Source organism: Anomaloglossus baeobatrachus, unplaced genomic scaffold (assembly GCF_048569485.1).
Source record: "Anomaloglossus baeobatrachus isolate aAnoBae1 unplaced genomic scaffold, aAnoBae1.hap1 Scaffold_3194, whole genome shotgun sequence".
Classification (NCBI taxonomy): Eukaryota; Metazoa; Chordata; class Amphibia; order Anura; family Aromobatidae; genus Anomaloglossus; species Anomaloglossus baeobatrachus.
Window position 1 is genome coordinate 76,248 of NW_027442591.1, and position 20,883 is coordinate 97,130.

General features: G+C 46.3%; 13 non-coding genes and 1 pseudogene across 13 annotated transcripts; all 14 read left to right on the top strand.

Annotated features, from left to right (window-relative positions):
* The first annotated feature begins 201 nt into the window (after positions 1-201).
* Positions 202-392, top strand: LOC142269372 (U2 spliceosomal RNA). Its single transcript, XR_012734849.1, has one exon. It is a non-coding gene; the product is annotated as a U2 spliceosomal RNA (small nuclear RNA).
* A 1,387-nt stretch (positions 393-1,779) lies between these two features.
* LOC142269387 (U2 spliceosomal RNA) lies at positions 1,780-1,970 on the top strand. Its single transcript, XR_012734863.1, has one exon. It is a non-coding gene; the product is annotated as a U2 spliceosomal RNA (small nuclear RNA).
* A 1,387-nt stretch (positions 1,971-3,357) lies between these two features.
* Positions 3,358-3,548, top strand: LOC142269373 (U2 spliceosomal RNA). The gene has a single exon (XR_012734850.1). It is a non-coding gene; the product is annotated as a U2 spliceosomal RNA (small nuclear RNA).
* Positions 3,549-4,935: 1,387 nt separating this feature from the next.
* On the top strand, positions 4,936-5,126 carry LOC142269375 (U2 spliceosomal RNA). Its single transcript, XR_012734852.1, has one exon. It is a non-coding gene; the product is annotated as a U2 spliceosomal RNA (small nuclear RNA).
* Positions 5,127-6,513: 1,387 nt separating this feature from the next.
* On the top strand, positions 6,514-6,704 carry LOC142269376 (U2 spliceosomal RNA). Its single transcript, XR_012734853.1, has one exon. It is a non-coding gene; the product is annotated as a U2 spliceosomal RNA (small nuclear RNA).
* Positions 6,705-8,091: 1,387 nt separating this feature from the next.
* Positions 8,092-8,282, top strand: LOC142269377 (U2 spliceosomal RNA). The gene has a single exon (XR_012734854.1). It is a non-coding gene; the product is annotated as a U2 spliceosomal RNA (small nuclear RNA).
* Positions 8,283-9,669: 1,387 nt separating this feature from the next.
* LOC142269379 (U2 spliceosomal RNA) lies at positions 9,670-9,860 on the top strand. The gene has a single exon (XR_012734855.1). It is a non-coding gene; the product is annotated as a U2 spliceosomal RNA (small nuclear RNA).
* Positions 9,861-11,247: 1,387 nt separating this feature from the next.
* Positions 11,248-11,438, top strand: LOC142269380 (U2 spliceosomal RNA). The gene has a single exon (XR_012734856.1). It is a non-coding gene; the product is annotated as a U2 spliceosomal RNA (small nuclear RNA).
* Positions 11,439-12,825: 1,387 nt separating this feature from the next.
* On the top strand, positions 12,826-13,016 carry LOC142269381 (U2 spliceosomal RNA). Its single transcript, XR_012734857.1, has one exon. It is a non-coding gene; the product is annotated as a U2 spliceosomal RNA (small nuclear RNA).
* Positions 13,017-14,403: 1,387 nt separating this feature from the next.
* LOC142269382 (U2 spliceosomal RNA) lies at positions 14,404-14,594 on the top strand. Its single transcript, XR_012734858.1, has one exon. It is a non-coding gene; the product is annotated as a U2 spliceosomal RNA (small nuclear RNA).
* Positions 14,595-15,982: 1,388 nt separating this feature from the next.
* Positions 15,983-16,173, top strand: LOC142269383 (U2 spliceosomal RNA). The gene has a single exon (XR_012734859.1). It is a non-coding gene; the product is annotated as a U2 spliceosomal RNA (small nuclear RNA).
* Positions 16,174-17,560: 1,387 nt separating this feature from the next.
* On the top strand, positions 17,561-17,751 carry LOC142269384 (U2 spliceosomal RNA). The gene has a single exon (XR_012734860.1). It is a non-coding gene; the product is annotated as a U2 spliceosomal RNA (small nuclear RNA).
* A 1,385-nt stretch (positions 17,752-19,136) lies between these two features.
* Positions 19,137-19,327, top strand: LOC142269385 (U2 spliceosomal RNA). Its single transcript, XR_012734861.1, has one exon. It is a non-coding gene; the product is annotated as a U2 spliceosomal RNA (small nuclear RNA).
* Positions 19,328-20,715: 1,388 nt separating this feature from the next.
* Positions 20,716-20,883, top strand: LOC142269392 (U2 spliceosomal RNA; annotated as a pseudogene; the record flags this gene model as incomplete).

Here is a 20,883-nt window from a genome sequence, read left to right on the forward strand (position 1 = left end):
ATTCAGATTCATTGCAGTGGGCGGCGGCTGCAAAACGCACCATTCTTCTTGTTTTGGCTCTGCAAAGCAGCCTTTTCAAGGGTTGGCTTGGGTGACAAAATGTCTTGTGTAGGCGTGGGTTTGTCTCCCTCTCGCTCTCTCTCCCTAAGATGTGTCCGGCATAGGCCAGGGTGCCACTCGAGGCCCAAACCAATTCTGGTTATCGCTTCTCGGCCTTTTGGCTAAGATCAAGTGTAGTATCTGTTCTTATCAGTTTAATATCTGATACGTCCCCTATCTGGGGACCATATATTAAATGGATTTTTAGAACAGGGAGATGGAAAAAGAGCTTGCTCTGTCCACTCCACGCATTGACCTGGTATTGCAGTACCTCCAGGAACGGTGCACCCCTTCTTAACCCAGTTTCCAAAAGCAGAACTCAATTCACCTGATTCATATTAGCCCGATTTAATGAATTGGAAGAAAGCATACGTCTTCATATGCACCTCAATTTGGCCCATTCACTTTTCACACTTCCTCCTTTTGTTTTTTATCTTTCACACTTTTGACTTTCTTTATTCATCCAAATAGCAAACTCATCACCACTCAACCTGACCAACTCGGCTATGTCCCCGTGCTGCAGTTCTCTGTCTTATCTAGATCATTTGCAATTGAATGGAATAGATCCCTTTTGGACAAAGTGGATTCACCTGCTGCTGCAGTGACCACAGGTGTGATAACATCTAGAATTGGCATCTGGTGCGATCTCTCCGCTTCCACTCCAAAGAAAGTTACCTGTTTATTCCTATCATGCATTGGTTTTTGGGGTTTTCTTTGAGTAATGATGATCTCTTTAGTAGTCTGTTGGCGCCCTCTCCTGGAGGAATAGTTTGCTTGCTCTTGGACATTCTAAAAGAGAGGTCATGATAGACATTGAGCTTCTGAGCTCAATTGGGGACAGTCATGGGTGATGAATGTTTGCAACCTACTGCGAAGCCTCATACCGCAATATAAGGAACGTCAAATACTAAGAAAGGGCGGCCTATGAAAGAATTACTACTTTCAATAAGTACACTTAAACGGCTAATTGGGAATAGAAAAACTGTAAAAAGCCCTCTGAGAAAGCCCCCCTCTAACCTTTGATAGTAAGCTTTTCTGTAGTCTGCCTGTTGATGTATTTTCCGTTTGAACTGTGCACAACATGAAGAGACGGAACACTGGCGGCTTGTCACAATGCCCCCCGATGACATCACAATAGCGCTGCTGCCTAGAAAACAAGCTGCGCAGAAGAAGTTGTTCTTTGGGTGGGAGGGTGGGCTAGTGGAAGGAGGGGGCAATCTCTTTTTTTCCCGGGTGGTAGGGGGATGACAGGAGAAGGGAAGCGGGTGGTGAGAAAGGTACAGAGGGCAGGGTTTGGGGGCTGGGAAGGAAAGGGAAAAGATTAGGGTTTGGGGATGATGAAAGGGCTTTCTACGGGTAAGGATGGCAAAGGGTGGCAGTGACGGAAAGTCAGGCAACCTGTCCTGTCCGTCTTTTTGTATCGTGAATTGGAAAGACTGCAAGGGGGAGGGGAGTTGCTTGCGCCCTAAAGGAGGAGTTATTCAGATTCATTGCAGTGGGCGGCGGCTGCAAAACGCACCATTCTTCTTGTTTTGGCTCTGCAAAGCAGCCTTTTCAAGGGTTGGCTTGGGTGACAAAATGTCTTGTGTAGGCGTGGGTTTGTCTCCCTCTCGCTCTCTCTCCCTAAGATGTGTCCGGCATAGGCCAGGGTGCCACTCGAGGCCCAAACCAATTCTGGTTATCGCTTCTCGGCCTTTTGGCTAAGATCAAGTGTAGTATCTGTTCTTATCAGTTTAATATCTGATACGTCCCCTATCTGGGGACCATATATTAAATGGATTTTTAGAACAGGGAGATGGAAAAAGAGCTTGCTCTGTCCACTCCACGCATTGACCTGGTATTGCAGTACCTCCGGGAACGGTGCACCCCTTCTTAACCCAGTTTCCAAAAGCAGAACTCAATTCACCTGATTCATATTAGCCCGATTTAATGAATTGGAAGAAAGCATACGTCTTCATATGCACCTCAATTTGGCCCATTCACTTTTCACACTTCCTCCTTTTGTTTTTTATCTTTCACACTTTTGACTTTCTTTATTCATCCAAATAGCAAACTCATCACCACTCAACCTGACCAACTCGGCTATGTCCCCGTGCTGCAGTTCTCTGTCTTATCTAGATCATTTGCAATTGAATGGAATAGATCCCTTTTGGACAAAGTGGATTCACCTGCTGCTGCAGTGACCACAGGTGTGATAACATCTAGAATTGGCATCTGGTGCGATCTCTCCGCTTCCACTCCAAAGAAAGTTACCTGTTTATTCCTATCATGCATTGGTTTTTGGGGTTTTCTTTGAGTAATGATGATCTCTTTAGTAGTCTGTTGGCGCCCTCTCCTGGAGGAATAGTTTGCTTGCTCTTGGACATTCTAAAAGAGAGGTCATGATAGACATTGAGCTTCTGAGCTCAATTGGGGACAGTCATGGGTGATGAATGTTTGCAACCTACTGCGAAGCCTCATACCGCAATATAAGGAACGTCAAATACTAAGAAAGGGCGGCCTATGAAAGAATTACTACTTTCAATAAGTACACTTAAACGGCTAATTGGGAATAGAAAAACTGTAAAAAGCCCTCTGAGAAAGCCCCCCTCTAACCTTTGATAGTAAGCTTTTCTGTAGTCTGCCTGTTGATGTATTTTCCGTTTGAACTGTGCACAACATGAAGAGACGGAACACTGGCGGCTTGTCACAATGCCCCCCGATGACATCACAATAGCGCTGCTGCCTAGAAAACAAGCTGCGCAGAAGAAGTTGTTCTTTGGGTGGGAGGGTGGGCTAGTGGAAGGAGGGGGCAATCTCTTTTTTTCCCGGGTGGTAGGGGGATGACAGGAGAAGGGAAGCGGGTGGTGAGAAAGGTACAGAGGGCAGGGTTTGGGGGCTGGGAAGGAAAGGGAAAAGATTAGGGTTTGGGGATGATGAAAGGGCTTTCTACGGGTAAGGATGGCAAAGGGTGGCAGTGACGGAAAGTCAGGCAACCTGTCCTGTCCGTCTTTTTGTATCGTGAATTGGAAAGACTGCAAGGGGGAGGGGAGTTGCTTGCGCCCTAAAGGAGGAGTTATTCAGATTCATTGCAGTGGGCGGCGGCTGCAAAACGCACCATTCTTCTTGTTTTGGCTCTGCAAAGCAGCCTTTTCAAGGGTTGGCTTGGGTGACAAAATGTCTTGTGTAGGCGTGGGTTTGTCTCCCTCTCGCTCTCTCTCCCTAAGATGTGTCCGGCATAGGCCAGGGTGCCACTCGAGGCCCAAACCAATTCTGGTTATCGCTTCTCGGCCTTTTGGCTAAGATCAAGTGTAGTATCTGTTCTTATCAGTTTAATATCTGATACGTCCCCTATCTGGGGACCATATATTAAATGGATTTTTAGAACAGGGAGATGGAAAAAGAGCTTGCTCTGTCCACTCCACGCATTGACCTGGTATTGCAGTACCTCCAGGAACGGTGCACCCCTTCTTAACCCAGTTTCCAAAAGCAGAACTCAATTCACCTGATTCATATTAGCCCGATTTAATGAATTGGAAGAAAGCATACGTCTTCATATGCACCTCAATTTGGCCCATTCACTTTTCACACTTCCTCCTTTTGTTTTTTATCTTTCACACTTTTGACTTTCTTTATTCATCCAAATAGCAAACTCATCACCACTCAACCTGACCAACTCGGCTATGTCCCCGTGCTGCAGTTCTCTGTCTTATCTAGATCATTTGCAATTGAATGGAATAGATCCCTTTTGGACAAAGTGGATTCACCTGCTGCTGCAGTGACCACAGGTGTGATAACATCTAGAATTGGCATCTGGTGCGATCTCTCCGCTTCCACTCCAAAGAAAGTTACCTGTTTATTCCTATCATGCATTGGTTTTTGGGGTTTTCTTTGAGTAATGATGATCTCTTTAGTAGTCTGTTGGCGCCCTCTCCTGGAGGAATAGTTTGCTTGCTCTTGGACATTCTAAAAGAGAGGTCATGATAGACATTGAGCTTCTGAGCTCAATTGGGGACAGTCATGGGTGATGAATGTTTGCAACCTACTGCGAAGCCTCATACCGCAATATAAGGAACGTCAAATACTAAGAAAGGGCGGCCTATGAAAGAATTACTACTTTCAATAAGTACACTTAAACGGCTAATTGGGAATAGAAAAACTGTAAAAAGCCCTCTGAGAAAGCCCCCCTCTAACCTTTGATAGTAAGCTTTTCTGTAGTCTGCCTGTTGATGTATTTTCCGTTTGAACTGTGCACAACATGAAGAGACGGAACACTGGCGGCTTGTCACAATGCCCCCCGATGACATCACAATAGCGCTGCTGCCTAGAAAACAAGCTGCGCAGAAGAAGTTGTTCTTTGGGTGGGAGGGTGGGCTAGTGGAAGGAGGGGGCAATCTCTTTTTTTCCCGGGTGGTAGGGGGATGACAGGAGAAGGGAAGCGGGTGGTGAGAAAGGTACAGAGGGCAGGGTTTGGGGGCTGGGAAGGAAAGGGAAAAGATTAGGGTTTGGGGATGATGAAAGGGCTTTCTACGGGTAAGGATGGCAAAGGGTGGCAGTGACGGAAAGTCAGGCAACCTGTCCTGTCCGTCTTTTTGTATCGTGAATTGGAAAGACTGCAAGGGGGAGGGGAGTTGCTTGCGCCCTAAAGGAGGAGTTATTCAGATTCATTGCAGTGGGCGGCGGCTGCAAAACGCACCATTCTTCTTGTTTTGGCTCTGCAAAGCAGCCTTTTCAAGGGTTGGCTTGGGTGACAAAATGTCTTGTGTAGGCGTGGGTTTGTCTCCCTCTCGCTCTCTCTCCCTAAGATGTGTCCGGCATAGGCCAGGGTGCCACTCGAGGCCCAAACCAATTCTGGTTATCGCTTCTCGGCCTTTTGGCTAAGATCAAGTGTAGTATCTGTTCTTATCAGTTTAATATCTGATACGTCCCCTATCTGGGGACCATATATTAAATGGATTTTTAGAACAGGGAGATGGAAAAAGAGCTTGCTCTGTCCACTCCACGCATTGACCTGGTATTGCAGTACCTCCAGGAACGGTGCACCCCTTCTTAACCCAGTTTCCAAAAGCAGAACTCAATTCACCTGATTCATATTAGCCCGATTTAATGAATTGGAAGAAAGCATACGTCTTCATATGCACCTCAATTTGGCCCATTCACTTTTCACACTTCCTCCTTTTGTTTTTTATCTTTCACACTTTTGACTTTCTTTATTCATCCAAATAGCAAACTCATCACCACTCAACCTGACCAACTCGGCTATGTCCCCGTGCTGCAGTTCTCTGTCTTATCTAGATCATTTGCAATTGAATGGAATAGATCCCTTTTGGACAAAGTGGATTCACCTGCTGCTGCAGTGACCACAGGTGTGATAACATCTAGAATTGGCATCTGGTGCGATCTCTCCGCTTCCACTCCAAAGAAAGTTACCTGTTTATTCCTATCATGCATTGGTTTTTGGGGTTTTCTTTGAGTAATGATGATCTCTTTAGTAGTCTGTTGGCGCCCTCTCCTGGAGGAATAGTTTGCTTGCTCTTGGACATTCTAAAAGAGAGGTCATGATAGACATTGAGCTTCTGAGCTCAATTGGGGACAGTCATGGGTGATGAATGTTTGCAACCTACTGCGAAGCCTCATACCGCAATATAAGGAACGTCAAATACTAAGAAAGGGCGGCCTATGAAAGAATTACTACTTTCAATAAGTACACTTAAACGGCTAATTGGGAATAGAAAAACTGTAAAAAGCCCTCTGAGAAAGCCCCCCTCTAACCTTTGATAGTAAGCTTTTCTGTAGTCTGCCTGTTGATGTATTTTCCGTTTGAACTGTGCACAACATGAAGAGACGGAACACTGGCGGCTTGTCACAATGCCCCCCGATGACATCACAATAGCGCTGCTGCCTAGAAAACAAGCTGCGCAGAAGAAGTTGTTCTTTGGGTGGGAGGGTGGGCTAGTGGAAGGAGGGGGCAATCTCTTTTTTTCCCGGGTGGTAGGGGGATGACAGGAGAAGGGAAGCGGGTGGTGAGAAAGGTACAGAGGGCAGGGTTTGGGGGCTGGGAAGGAAAGGGAAAAGATTAGGGTTTGGGGATGATGAAAGGGCTTTCTACGGGTAAGGATGGCAAAGGGTGGCAGTGACGGAAAGTCAGGCAACCTGTCCTGTCCGTCTTTTTGTATCGTGAATTGGAAAGACTGCAAGGGGGAGGGGAGTTGCTTGCGCCCTAAAGGAGGAGTTATTCAGATTCATTGCAGTGGGCGGCGGCTGCAAAACGCACCATTCTTCTTGTTTTGGCTCTGCAAAGCAGCCTTTTCAAGGGTTGGCTTGGGTGACAAAATGTCTTGTGTAGGCGTGGGTTTGTCTCCCTCTCGCTCTCTCTCCCTAAGATGTGTCCGGCATAGGCCAGGGTGCCACTCGAGGCCCAAACCAATTCTGGTTATCGCTTCTCGGCCTTTTGGCTAAGATCAAGTGTAGTATCTGTTCTTATCAGTTTAATATCTGATACGTCCCCTATCTGGGGACCATATATTAAATGGATTTTTAGAACAGGGAGATGGAAAAAGAGCTTGCTCTGTCCACTCCACGCATTGACCTGGTATTGCAGTACCTCCAGGAACGGTGCACCCCTTCTTAACCCAGTTTCCAAAAGCAGAACTCAATTCACCTGATTCATATTAGCCCGATTTAATGAATTGGAAGAAAGCATACGTCTTCATATGCACCTCAATTTGGCCCATTCACTTTTCACACTTCCTCCTTTTGTTTTTTATCTTTCACACTTTTGACTTTCTTTATTCATCCAAATAGCAAACTCATCACCACTCAACCTGACCAACTCGGCTATGTCCCCGTGCTGCAGTTCTCTGTCTTATCTAGATCATTTGCAATTGAATGGAATAGATCCCTTTTGGACAAAGTGGATTCACCTGCTGCTGCAGTGACCACAGGTGTGATAACATCTAGAATTGGCATCTGGTGCGATCTCTCCGCTTCCACTCCAAAGAAAGTTACCTGTTTATTCCTATCATGCATTGGTTTTTGGGGTTTTCTTTGAGTAATGATGATCTCTTTAGTAGTCTGTTGGCGCCCTCTCCTGGAGGAATAGTTTGCTTGCTCTTGGACATTCTAAAAGAGAGGTCATGATAGACATTGAGCTTCTGAGCTCAATTGGGGACAGTCATGGGTGATGAATGTTTGCAACCTACTGCGAAGCCTCATACCGCAATATAAGGAACGTCAAATACTAAGAAAGGGCGGCCTATGAAAGAATTACTACTTTCAATAAGTACACTTAAACGGCTAATTGGGAATAGAAAAACTGTAAAAAGCCCTCTGAGAAAGCCCCCCTCTAACCTTTGATAGTAAGCTTTTCTGTAGTCTGCCTGTTGATGTATTTTCCGTTTGAACTGTGCACAACATGAAGAGACGGAACACTGGCGGCTTGTCACAATGCCCCCCGATGACATCACAATAGCGCTGCTGCCTAGAAAACAAGCTGCGCAGAAGAAGTTGTTCTTTGGGTGGGAGGGTGGGCTAGTGGAAGGAGGGGGCAATCTCTTTTTTTCCCGGGTGGTAGGGGGATGACAGGAGAAGGGAAGCGGGTGGTGAGAAAGGTACAGAGGGCAGGGTTTGGGGGCTGGGAAGGAAAGGGAAAAGATTAGGGTTTGGGGATGATGAAAGGGCTTTCTACGGGTAAGGATGGCAAAGGGTGGCAGTGACGGAAAGTCAGGCAACCTGTCCTGTCCGTCTTTTTGTATCGTGAATTGGAAAGACTGCAAGGGGGAGGGGAGTTGCTTGCGCCCTAAAGGAGGAGTTATTCAGATTCATTGCAGTGGGCGGCGGCTGCAAAACGCACCATTCTTCTTGTTTTGGCTCTGCAAAGCAGCCTTTTCAAGGGTTGGCTTGGGTGACAAAATGTCTTGTGTAGGCGTGGGTTTGTCTCCCTCTCGCTCTCTCTCCCTAAGATGTGTCCGGCATAGGCCAGGGTGCCACTCGAGGCCCAAACCAATTCTGGTTATCGCTTCTCGGCCTTTTGGCTAAGATCAAGTGTAGTATCTGTTCTTATCAGTTTAATATCTGATACGTCCCCTATCTGGGGACCATATATTAAATGGATTTTTAGAACAGGGAGATGGAAAAAGAGCTTGCTCTGTCCACTCCACGCATTGACCTGGTATTGCAGTACCTCCAGGAACGGTGCACCCCTTCTTAACCCAGTTTCCAAAAGCAGAACTCAATTCACCTGATTCATATTAGCCCGATTTAATGAATTGGAAGAAAGCATACGTCTTCATATGCACCTCAATTTGGCCCATTCACTTTTCACACTTCCTCCTTTTGTTTTTTATCTTTCACACTTTTGACTTTCTTTATTCATCCAAATAGCAAACTCATCACCACTCAACCTGACCAACTCGGCTATGTCCCCGTGCTGCAGTTCTCTGTCTTATCTAGATCATTTGCAATTGAATGGAATAGATCCCTTTTGGACAAAGTGGATTCACCTGCTGCTGCAGTGACCACAGGTGTGATAACATCTAGAATTGGCATCTGGTGCGATCTCTCCGCTTCCACTCCAAAGAAAGTTACCTGTTTATTCCTATCATGCATTGGTTTTTGGGGTTTTCTTTGAGTAATGATGATCTCTTTAGTAGTCTGTTGGCGCCCTCTCCTGGAGGAATAGTTTGCTTGCTCTTGGACATTCTAAAAGAGAGGTCATGATAGACATTGAGCTTCTGAGCTCAATTGGGGACAGTCATGGGTGATGAATGTTTGCAACCTACTGCGAAGCCTCATACCGCAATATAAGGAACGTCAAATACTAAGAAAGGGCGGCCTATGAAAGAATTACTACTTTCAATAAGTACACTTAAACGGCTAATTGGGAATAGAAAAACTGTAAAAAGCCCTCTGAGAAAGCCCCCCTCTAACCTTTGATAGTAAGCTTTTCTGTAGTCTGCCTGTTGATGTATTTTCCGTTTGAACTGTGCACAACATGAAGAGACGGAACACTGGCGGCTTGTCACAATGCCCCCCGATGACATCACAATAGCGCTGCTGCCTAGAAAACAAGCTGCGCAGAAGAAGTTGTTCTTTGGGTGGGAGGGTGGGCTAGTGGAAGGAGGGGGCAATCTCTTTTTTTCCCGGGTGGTAGGGGGATGACAGGAGAAGGGAAGCGGGTGGTGAGAAAGGTACAGAGGGCAGGGTTTGGGGGCTGGGAAGGAAAGGGAAAAGATTAGGGTTTGGGGATGATGAAAGGGCTTTCTACGGGTAAGGATGGCAAAGGGTGGCAGTGACGGAAAGTCAGGCAACCTGTCCTGTCCGTCTTTTTGTATCGTGAATTGGAAAGACTGCAAGGGGGAGGGGAGTTGCTTGCGCCCTAAAGGAGGAGTTATTCAGATTCATTGCAGTGGGCGGCGGCTGCAAAACGCACCATTCTTCTTGTTTTGGCTCTGCAAAGCAGCCTTTTCAAGGGTTGGCTTGGGTGACAAAATGTCTTGTGTAGGCGTGGGTTTGTCTCCCTCTCGCTCTCTCTCCCTAAGATGTGTCCGGCATAGGCCAGGGTGCCACTCGAGGCCCAAACCAATTCTGGTTATCGCTTCTCGGCCTTTTGGCTAAGATCAAGTGTAGTATCTGTTCTTATCAGTTTAATATCTGATACGTCCCCTATCTGGGGACCATATATTAAATGGATTTTTAGAACAGGGAGATGGAAAAAGAGCTTGCTCTGTCCACTCCACGCATTGACCTGGTATTGCAGTACCTCCAGGAACGGTGCACCCCTTCTTAACCCAGTTTCCAAAAGCAGAACTCAATTCACCTGATTCATATTAGCCCGATTTAATGAATTGGAAGAAAGCATACGTCTTCATATGCAACTCAATTTGGCCCATTCACTTTTCACACTTCCTCCTTTTGTTTTTTATCTTTCACACTTTTGACTTTCTTTATTCATCCAAATAGCAAACTCATCACCACTCAACCTGACCAACTCGGCTATGTCCCCGTGCTGCAGTTCTCTGTCTTATCTAGATCATTTGCAATTGAATGGAATAGATCCCTTTTGGACAAAGTGGATTCACCTGCTGCTGCAGTGACCACAGGTGTGATAACATCTAGAATTGGCATCTGGTGCGATCTCTCCGCTTCCACTCCAAAGAAAGTTACCTGTTTATTCCTATCATGCATTGGTTTTTGGGGTTTTCTTTGAGTAATGATGATCTCTTTAGTAGTCTGTTGGCGCCCTCTCCTGGAGGAATAGTTTGCTTGCTCTTGGACATTCTAAAAGAGAGGTCATGATAGACATTGAGCTTCTGAGCTCAATTGGGGACAGTCATGGGTGATGAATGTTTGCAACCTACTGCGAAGCCTCATACCGCAATATAAGGAACGTCAAATACTAAGAAAGGGCGGCCTATGAAAGAATTACTACTTTCAATAAGTACACTTAAACGGCTAATTGGGAATAGAAAAACTGTAAAAAGCCCTCTGAGAAAGCCCCCCTCTAACCTTTGATAGTAAGCTTTTCTGTAGTCTGCCTGTTGATGTATTTTCCGTTTGAACTGTGCACAACATGAAGAGACGGAACACTGGCGGCTTGTCACAATGCCCCCCGATGACATCACAATAGCGCTGCTGCCTAGAAAACAAGCTGCGCAGAAGAAGTTGTTCTTTGGGTGGGAGGGTGGGCTAGTGGAAGGAGGGGGCAATCTCTTTTTTTCCCGGGTGGTAGGGGGATGACAGGAGAAGGGAAGCGGGTGGTGAGAAAGGTACAGAGGGCAGGGTTTGGGGGCTGGGAAGGAAAGGGAAAAGATTAGGGTTTGGGGATGATGAAAGGGCTTTCTACGGGTAAGGATGGCAAAGGGTGGCAGTGACGGAAAGTCAGGCAACCTGTCCTGTCCGTCTTTTTGTATCGTGAATTGGAAAGACTGCAAGGGGGAGGGGAGTTGCTTGCGCCCTAAAGGAGGAGTTATTCAGATTCATTGCAGTGGGCGGCGGCTGCAAAACGCACCATTCTTCTTGTTTTGGCTCTGCAAAGCAGCCTTTTCAAGGGTTGGCTTGGGTGACAAAATGTCTTGTGTAGGCGTGGGTTTGTCTCCCTCTCGCTCTCTCTCCCTAAGATGTGTCCGGCATAGGCCAGGGTGCCACTCGAGGCCCAAACCAATTCTGGTTATCGCTTCTCGGCCTTTTGGCTAAGATCAAGTGTAGTATCTGTTCTTATCAGTTTAATATCTGATACGTCCCCTATCTGGGGACCATATATTAAATGGATTTTTAGAACAGGGAGATGGAAAAAGAGCTTGCTCTGTCCACTCCACGCATTGACCTGGTATTGCAGTACCTCCAGGAACGGTGCACCCCTTCTTAACCCAGTTTCCAAAAGCAGAACTCAATTCACCTGATTCATATTAGCCCGATTTAATGAATTGGAAGAAAGCATACGTCTTCATATGCACCTCAATTTGGCCCATTCACTTTTCACACTTCCTCCTTTTGTTTTTTATCTTTCACACTTTTGACTTTCTTTATTCATCCAAATAGCAAACTCATCACCACTCAACCTGACCAACTCGGCTATGTCCCCGTGCTGCAGTTCTCTGTCTTATCTAGATCATTTGCAATTGAATGGAATAGATCCCTTTTGGACAAAGTGGATTCACCTGCTGCTGCAGTGACCACAGGTGTGATAACATCTAGAATTGGCATCTGGTGCGATCTCTCCGCTTCCACTCCAAAGAAAGTTACCTGTTTATTCCTATCATGCATTGGTTTTTGGGGTTTTCTTTGAGTAATGATGATCTCTTTAGTAGTCTGTTGGCGCCCTCTCCTGGAGGAATAGTTTGCTTGCTCTTGGACATTCTAAAAGAGAGGTCATGATAGACATTGAGCTTCTGAGCTCAATTGGGGACAGTCATGGGTGATGAATGTTTGCAACCTACTGCGAAGCCTCATACCGCAATATAAGGAACGTCAAATACTAAGAAAGGGCGGCCTATGAAAGAATTACTACTTTCAATAAGTACACTTAAACGGCTAATTGGGAATAGAAAAACTGTAAAAAGCCCTCTGAGAAAGCCCCCCTCTAACCTTTGATAGTAAGCTTTTCTGTAGTCTGCCTGTTGATGTATTTTCCGTTTGAACTGTGCACAACATGAAGAGACGGAACACTGGCGGCTTGTCACAATGCCCCCCGATGACATCACAATAGCGCTGCTGCCTAGAAAACAAGCTGCGCAGAAGAAGTTGTTCTTTGGGTGGGAGGGTGGGCTAGTGGAAGGAGGGGGCAATCTCTTTTTTTCCCGGGTGGTAGGGGGATGACAGGAGAAGGGAAGCGGGTGGTGAGAAAGGTACAGAGGGCAGGGTTTGGGGGCTGGGAAGGAAAGGGAAAAGATTAGGGTTTGGGGATGATGAAAGGGCTTTCTACGGGTAAGGATGGCAAAGGGTGGCAGTGACGGAAAGTCAGGCAACCTGTCCTGTCCGTCTTTTTGTATCGTGAATTGGAAAGACTGCAAGGGGGAGGGGAGTTGCTTGCGCCCTAAAGGAGGAGTTATTCAGATTCATTGCAGTGGGCGGCGGCTGCAAAACGCACCATTCTTCTTGTTTTGGCTCTGCAAAGCAGCCTTTTCAAGGGTTGGCTTGGGTGACAAAATGTCTTGTGTAGGCGTGGGTTTGTCTCCCTCTCGCTCTCTCTCCCTAAGATGTGTCCGGCATAGGCCAGGGTGCCACTCGAGGCCCAAACCAATTCTGGTTATCGCTTCTCGGCCTTTTGGCTAAGATCAAGTGTAGTATCTGTTCTTATCAGTTTAATATCTGATACGTCCCCTATCTGGGGACCATATATTAAATGGATTTTTAGAACAGGGAGATGGAAAAAGAGCTTGCTCTGTCCACTCCACGCATTGACCTGGTATTGCAGTACCTCCAGGAACGGTGCACCCCTTCTTAACCCAGTTTCCAAAAGCAGAACTCAATTCACCTGATTCATATTAGCCCGATTTAATGAATTGGAAGAAAGCATACGTCTTCATATGCACCTCAATTTGGCCCATTCACTTTTCACACTTCCTCCTTTTGTTTTTTATCTTTCACACTTTTGACTTTCTTTATTCATCCAAATAGCAAACTCATCACCACTCAACCTGACCAACTCGGCTATGTCCCCGTGCTGCAGTTCTCTGTCTTATCTAGATCATTTGCAATTGAATGGAATAGATCCCTTTTGGACAAAGTGGATTCACCTGCTGCTGCAGTGACCACAGGTGTGATAACATCTAGAATTGGCATCTGGTGCGATCTCTCCGCTTCCACTCCAAAGAAAGTTACCTGTTTATTCCTATCATGCATTGGTTTTTGGGGTTTTCTTTGAGTAATGATGATCTCTTTAGTAGTCTGTTGGCGCCCTCTCCTGGAGGAATAGTTTGCTTGCTCTTGGACATTCTAAAAGAGAGGTCATGATAGACATTGAGCTTCTGAGCTCAATTGGGGACAGTCATGGGTGATGAATGTTTGCAACCTACTGCGAAGCCTCATACCGCAATATAAGGAACGTCAAATACTAAGAAAGGGCGGCCTATGAAAGAATTACTACTTTCAATAAGTACACTTAAACGGCTAATTGGGAATAGAAAAACTGTAAAAAGCCCTCTGAGAAAGCCCCCCTCTAACCTTTGATAGTAAGCTTTTCTGTAGTCTGCCTGTTGATGTATTTTCCGTTTGAACTGTGCACAACATGAAGAGACGGAACACTGGCGGCTTGTCACAATGCCCCCCGATGACATCACAATAGCGCTGCTGCCTAGAAAACAAGCTGCGCAGAAGAAGTTGTTCTTTGGGTGGGAGGGTGGGCTAGTGGAAGGAGGGGGCAATCTCTTTTTTTCCCGGGTGGTAGGGGGATGACAGGAGAAGGGAAGCGGGTGGTGAGAAAGGTACAGAGGGCAGGGTTTGGGGGCTGGGAAGGAAAGGGAAAAGATTAGGGTTTGGGGATGATGAAAGGGCTTTCTACGGGTAAGGATGGCAAAGGGTGGCAGTGACGGAAAGTCAGGCAACCTGTCCTGTCCGTCTTTTTGTATCGTGAATTGGAAAGACTGCAAGGGGGAGGGGAGTTGCTTGCGCCCTAAAGGAGGAGTTATTCAGATTCATTGCAGTGGGCGGCGGCTGCAAAACGCACCATTCTTCTTGTTTTGGCTCTGCAAAGCAGCCTTTTCAAGGGTTGGCTTGGGTGACAAAATGTCTTGTGTAGGCGTGGGTTTGTCTCCCTCTCGCTCTCTCTCCCTAAGATGTGTCCGGCATAGGCCAGGGTGCCACTCGAGGCCCAAACCAATTCTGGTTATCGCTTCTCGGCCTTTTGGCTAAGATCAAGTGTAGTATCTGTTCTTATCAGTTTAATATCTGATACGTCCCCTATCTGGGGACCATATATTAAATGGATTTTTAGAACAGGGAGATGGAAAAAGAGCTTGCTCTGTCCACTCCACGCATTGACCTGGTATTGCAGTACCTCCAGGAACGGTGCACCCCTTCTTAACCCAGTTTCCAAAAGCAGAACTCAATTCACCTGATTCATATTAGCCCGATTTAATGAATTGGAAGAAAGCATACGTCTTCATATGCACCTCAATTTGGCCCATTCACTTTTCACACTTCCTCCTTTTGTTTTTTATCTTTCACACTTTTGACTTTCTTTATTCATCCAAATAGCAAACTCATCACCACTCAACCTGACCAACTCGGCTATGTCCCCGTGCTGCAGTTCTCTGTCTTATCTAGATCATTTGCAATTGAATGGAATAGATCCCTTTTGGACAAAGTGGATTCACCTGCTGCTGCAGTGACCACAGGTGTGATAACATCTAGAATTGGCATCTGGTGCGATCTCTCCGCTTCCACTCCAAAGAAAGTTACCTGTTTATTCCTATCATGCATTGGTTTTTGGGGTTTTCTTTGAGTAATGATGATCTCTTTAGTAGTCTGTTGGCGCCCTCTCCTGGAGGAATAGTTTGCTTGCTCTTGGACATTCTAAAAGAGAGGTCATGATAGACATTGAGCTTCTGAGCTCAATTGGGGACAGTCATGGGTGATGAATGTTTGCAACCTACTGCGAAGCCTCATACCGCAATATAAGGAACGTCAAATACTAAGAAAGGGCGGCCTATGAAAGAATTACTACTTTCAATAAGTACACTTAAACGGCTAATTGGGAATAGAAAAACTGTAAAAAGCCCTCTGAGAAAGCCCCCCTCTAACCTTTGATAGTAAGCTTTTCTGTAGTCTGCCTGTTGATGTATTTTCCGTTTGAACTGTGCACAACATGAAGAGACGGAACACTGGCGGCTTGTCACAATGCCCCCCGATGACATCACAATAGCGCTGCTGCCTAGAAAACAAGCTGCGCAGAAGAAGTTGTTCTTTGGGTGGGAGGGTGGGCTAGTGGAAGGAGGGGGGCAATCTCTTTTTTTCCCGGGTGGTAGGGGGATGACAGGAGAAGGGAAGCGGGTGGTGAGAAAGGTACAGAGGGCAGGGTTTGGGGGCTGGGAAGGAAAGGGAAAAGATTAGGGTTTGGGGATGATGAAAGGGCTTTCTACGGGTAAGGATGGCAAAGGGTGGCAGTGACGGAAAGTCAGGCAACCTGTCCTGTCCGTCTTTTTGTATCGTGAATTGGAAAGACTGCAAGGGGGAGGGGAGTTGCTTGCGCCCTAAAGGAGGAGTTATTCAGATTCATTGCAGTGGGCGGCGGCTGCAAAACGCACCATTCTTCTTGTTTTGGCTCTGCAAAGCAGCCTTTTCAAGGGTTGGCTTGGGTGACAAAATGTCTTGTGTAGGCGTGGGTTTGTCTCCCTCTCGCTCTCTCTCCCTAAGATGTGTCCGGCATAGGCCAGGGTGCCACTCGAGGCCCAAACCAATTCTGGTTATCGCTTCTCGGCCTTTTGGCTAAGATCAAGTGTAGTATCTGTTCTTATCAGTTTAATATCTGATACGTCCCCTATCTGGGGACCATATATTAAATGGATTTTTAGAACAGGGAGATGGAAAAAGAGCTTGCTCTGTCCACTCCACGCATTGACCTGGTATTGCAGTACCTCCAGGAACGGTGCACCCCTTCTTAACCCAGTTTCCAAAAGCAGAACTCAATTCACCTGATTCATATTAGCCCGATTTAATGAATTGGAAGAAAGCATACGTCTTCATATGCACCTCAATTTGGCCCATTCACTTTTCACACTTCCTCCTTTTGTTTTTTATCTTTCACACTTTTGACTTTCTTTATTCATCCAAATAGCAAACTCATCACCACTCAACCTGACCAACTCGGCTATGTCCCCGTGCTGCAGTTCTCTGTCTTATCTAGATCATTTGCAATTGAATGGAATAGATCCCTTTTGGACAAAGTGGATTCACCTGCTGCTGCAGTGACCACAGGTGTGATAACATCTAGAATTGGCATCTGGTGCGATCTCTCCGCTTCCACTCCAAAGAAAGTTACCTGTTTATTCCTATCATGCATTGGTTTTTGGGGTTTTCTTTGAGTAATGATGATCTCTTTAGTAGTCTGTTGGCGCCCTCTCCTGGAGGAATAGTTTGCTTGCTCTTGGACATTCTAAAAGAGAGGTCATGATAGACATTGAGCTTCTGAGCTCAATTGGGGACAGTCATGGGTGATGAATGTTTGCAACCTACTGCGAAGCCTCATACCGCAATATAAGGAACGTCAAATACTAAGAAAGGGCGGCCTATGAAAGAATTACTACTTTCAATAAGTACACTTAAACGGCTAATTGGGAATAGAAAAACTGTAAAAAGCCCTCTGAGAAAGCCCCCCTCTAACCTTTGATAGTAAGCTTTTCTGTAGTCTGCCTGTTGATGTATTTTCCGTTTGAACTGTGCACAACATGAAGAGACGGAACACTGGCGGCTTGTCACAATGCCCCCCGATGACATCACAATAGCGCTGCTGCCTAGAAAACAAGCTGCGCAGAAGAAGTTGTTCTTTGGGTGGGAGGGTGGGCTAGTGGAAGGAGGGGGCAATCTCTTTTTTTCCCGGGTGGTAGGGGGATGACAGGAGAAGGGAAGCGGGTGGTGAGAAAGGTACAGAGGGCAGGGTTTGGGGGCTGGGAAGGAAAGGGAAAAGATTAGGGTTTGGGGATGATGAAAGGGCTTTCTACGGGTAAGGATGGCAAAGGGTGGCAGTGACGGAAAGTCAGGCAACCTGTCCTGTCCGTCTTTTTGTATCGTGAATTGGAAAGACTGCAAGGGGGAGGGGAGTTGCTTGCGCCCTAAAGGAGGAGTTATTCAGATTCATTGCAGTGGGCGGCGGCTGCAAAACGCACCATTCTTCTTGTTTTGGCTCTGCAAAGCAGCCTTTTCAAGGGTTGGCTTGGGTGACAAAATGTCTTGTGTAGGCGTGGGTTTGTCTCCCTCTCGCTCTCTCTCCCTAAGATGTGTCCGGCATAGGCCAGGGTGCCACTCGAGGCCCAAACCAATTCTGGTTATCGCTTCTCGGCCTTTTGGCTAAGATCAAGTGTAGTATCTGTTCTTATCAGTTTAATATCTGATACGTCCCCTATCTGGGGACCATATATTAAATGGATTTTTAGAACAGGGAGATGGAAAAAGAGCTTGCTCTGTCCACTCCACGCATTGACCTGGTATTGCAGTACCTCCAGGAACGGTGCACCCCTTCTTAACCCAGTTTCCAAAAGCAGAACTCAATTCACCTGATTCATATTAGCCCGATTTAATGAATTGGAAGAAAGCATACGTCTTCATATGCACCTCAATTTGGCCATTCACTTTTCACACTTCCTCCTTTTGTTTTTTATCTTTCACACTTTTGACTTTCTTTATTCATCCAAATAGCAAACTCATCACCACTCAACCTGACCAACTCGGCTATGTCCCCGTGCTGCAGTTCTCTGTCTTATCTAGATCATTTGCAATTGAATGGAATAGATCCCTTTTGGACAAAGTGGATTCACCTGCTGCTGCAGTGACCACAGGTGTGATAACATCTAGAATTGGCATCTGGTGCGATCTCTCCGCTTCCACTCCAAAGAAAGTTACCTGTTTATTCCTATCATGCATTGGTTTTTGGGGTTTTCTTTGAGTAATGATGATCTCTTTAGTAGTCTGTTGGCGCCCTCTCCTGGAGGAATAGTTTGCTTGCTCTTGGACATTCTAAAAGAGAGGTCATGATAGACATTGAGCTTCTGAGCTCAATTGGGGACAGTCATGGGTGATGAATGTTTGCAACCTACTGCGAAGCCTCATACCGCAATATAAGGAACGTCAAATACTAAGAAAGGGCGGCCTATGAAAGAATTACTACTTTCAATAAGTACACTTAAACGGCTAATTGGGAATAGAAAAACTGTAAAAAGCCCTCTGAGAAAGCCCCCCTCTAACCTTTGATAGTAAGCTTTTCTGTAGTCTGCCTGTTGATGTATTTTCCGTTTGAACTGTGCACAACATGAAGAGACGGAACACTGGCGGCTTGTCACAATGCCCCCGATGACATCACAATAGCGCTGCTGCCTAGAAAACAAGCTGCGCAGAAGAAGTTGTTCTTTGGGTGGGAGGGTGGGCTAGTGGAAGGAGGGGGCAATCTCTTTTTTTCCCGGGTGGTAGGGGGATGACAGGAGAAGGGAAGCGGGTGGTGAGAAAGGTACAGAGGGCAGGGTTTGGGGGCTGGGAAGGAAAGGGAAAAGATTAGGGTTTGGGGATGATGAAAGGGCTTTCTACGGGTAAGGATGGCAAAGGGTGGCAGTGACGGAAAGTCAGGCAACCTGTCCTGTCCGTCTTTTTGTATCGTGAATTGGAAAGACTGCAAGGGGGAGGGGAGTTGCTTGCGCCCTAAAGGAGGAGTTATTCAGATTCATTGCAGTGGGCGGCGGCTGCAAAACGCACCATTCTTCTTGTTTTGGCTCTGCAAAGCAGCCTTTTCAAGGGTTGGCTTGGGTGACAAAATGTCTTGTGTAGGCGTGGGTTTGTCTCCCTCTCGCTCTCTCTCCCTAAGATGTGTCCGGCATAGGCCAGGGTGCCACTCGAGGCCCAAACCAATTCTGGTTATCGCTTCTCGGCCTTTTGGCTAAGATCAAGTGTAGTATCTGTTCTTATCAGTTTAATATCTGATACGTCCCCTATCTGGGGACCATATATTAAATGGATTTTTAGAACAGGGAGATGGAAAAAGAGCTTGCTCTGTCCACTCCACGCATTGACCTGGTATTGCAGTACCTCCAGGAACGGTGCACCCCTTCTTAACCCAGTTTCCAAAAGCAGAACTCAATTCACCTGATTCATATTAGCCCGATTTAATGAATTGGAAGAAAGCATACGTCTTCATATGCACCTCAATTTGGCCCATTCACTTTTCACACTTCCTCCTTTTGTTTTTTATCTTTCACACTTTTGACTTTCTTTATTCATCCAAATAGCAAACTCATCACCACTCAACCTGACCAACTCGGCTATGTCCCCGTGCTGCAGTTCTCTGTCTTATCTAGATCATTTGCAATTGAATGGAATAGATCCCTTTTGGGACAAAGTGGATTCACCTGCTGCTGCAGTGACCACAGGTGTGATAACATCTAGAATTGGCATCTGGTGCGATCTCTCCGCTTCCACTCCAAAGAAAGTTACCTGTTTATTCCTATCATGCATTGGTTTTTGGGGTTTTCTTTGAGTAATGATGATCTCTTTAGTAGTCTGTTGGCGCCCTCTCCTGGAGGAATAGTTTGCTTGCTCTTGGACATTCTAAAAGAGAGGTCATGATAGACATTGAGCTTCTGAGCTCAATTGGGGACAGTCATGGGTGATGAATGTTTGCAACCTACTGCGAAGCCTCATACCGCAATATAAGGAACGTCAAATACTAAGAAAGGGCGGCCTATGAAAGAATTACTACTTTCAATAAGTACACTTAAACGGCTAATTGGGAATAGAAAAACTGTAAAAAGCCCTCTGAGAAAGCCCCCCTCTAACCTTTGATAGTAAGCTTTTCTGTAGTCTGCCTGTTGATGTATTTTCCGTTTGAACTGTGCACAACATGAAGAGACGGAACACTGGCGGCTTGTCACAATGCCCCCCGATGACATCACAATAGCGCTGCTGCCTAGAAAACAAGCTGCGCAGAAGAAGTTGTTCTTTGGGTGGGAGGGTGGGCTAGTGGAAGGAGGGGGCAATCTCTTTTTTTCCCGGGTGGTAGGGGGATGACAGGAGAAGGGAAGCGGGTGGTGAGAAAGGTACAGAGGGCAGGGTTTGGGGGCTGGGAAGGAAAGGGAAAAGATTAGGGTTTGGGGATGATGAAAGGGCTTTCTACGGGTAAGGATGGCAAAGGGTGGCAGTGACGGAAAGTCAGGCAACCTGTCCTGTCCGTCTTTTTGTATCGTGAATTGGAAAGACTGCAAGGGGGAGGGGAGTTGCTTGCGCCCTAAAGGAGGAGTTATTCAGATTCATTGCAGTGGGCGGCGGCTGCAAAACGCACCATTCTTCTTGTTTTGGCTCTGCAAAGCAGCCTTTTCAAGGGTTGGCTTGGGTGACAAAATGTCTTGTGTAGGCGTGGGTTTGTCTCCCTCTCGCTCTCTCTCCCTAAGATGTGTCCGGCATAGGCCAGGGTGCCACTCGAGGCCCAAACCAATTCTGGTTATCGCTTCTCGGCCTTTTGGCTAAGATCAAGTGTAGTATCTGTTCTTATCAGTTTAATATCTGATACGTCCCCTATCTGGGGACCATATATTAAATGGATTTTTAGAACAGGGAGATGGAAAAAGAGCTTGCTCTGTCCACTCCACGCATTGACCTGGTATTGCAGTA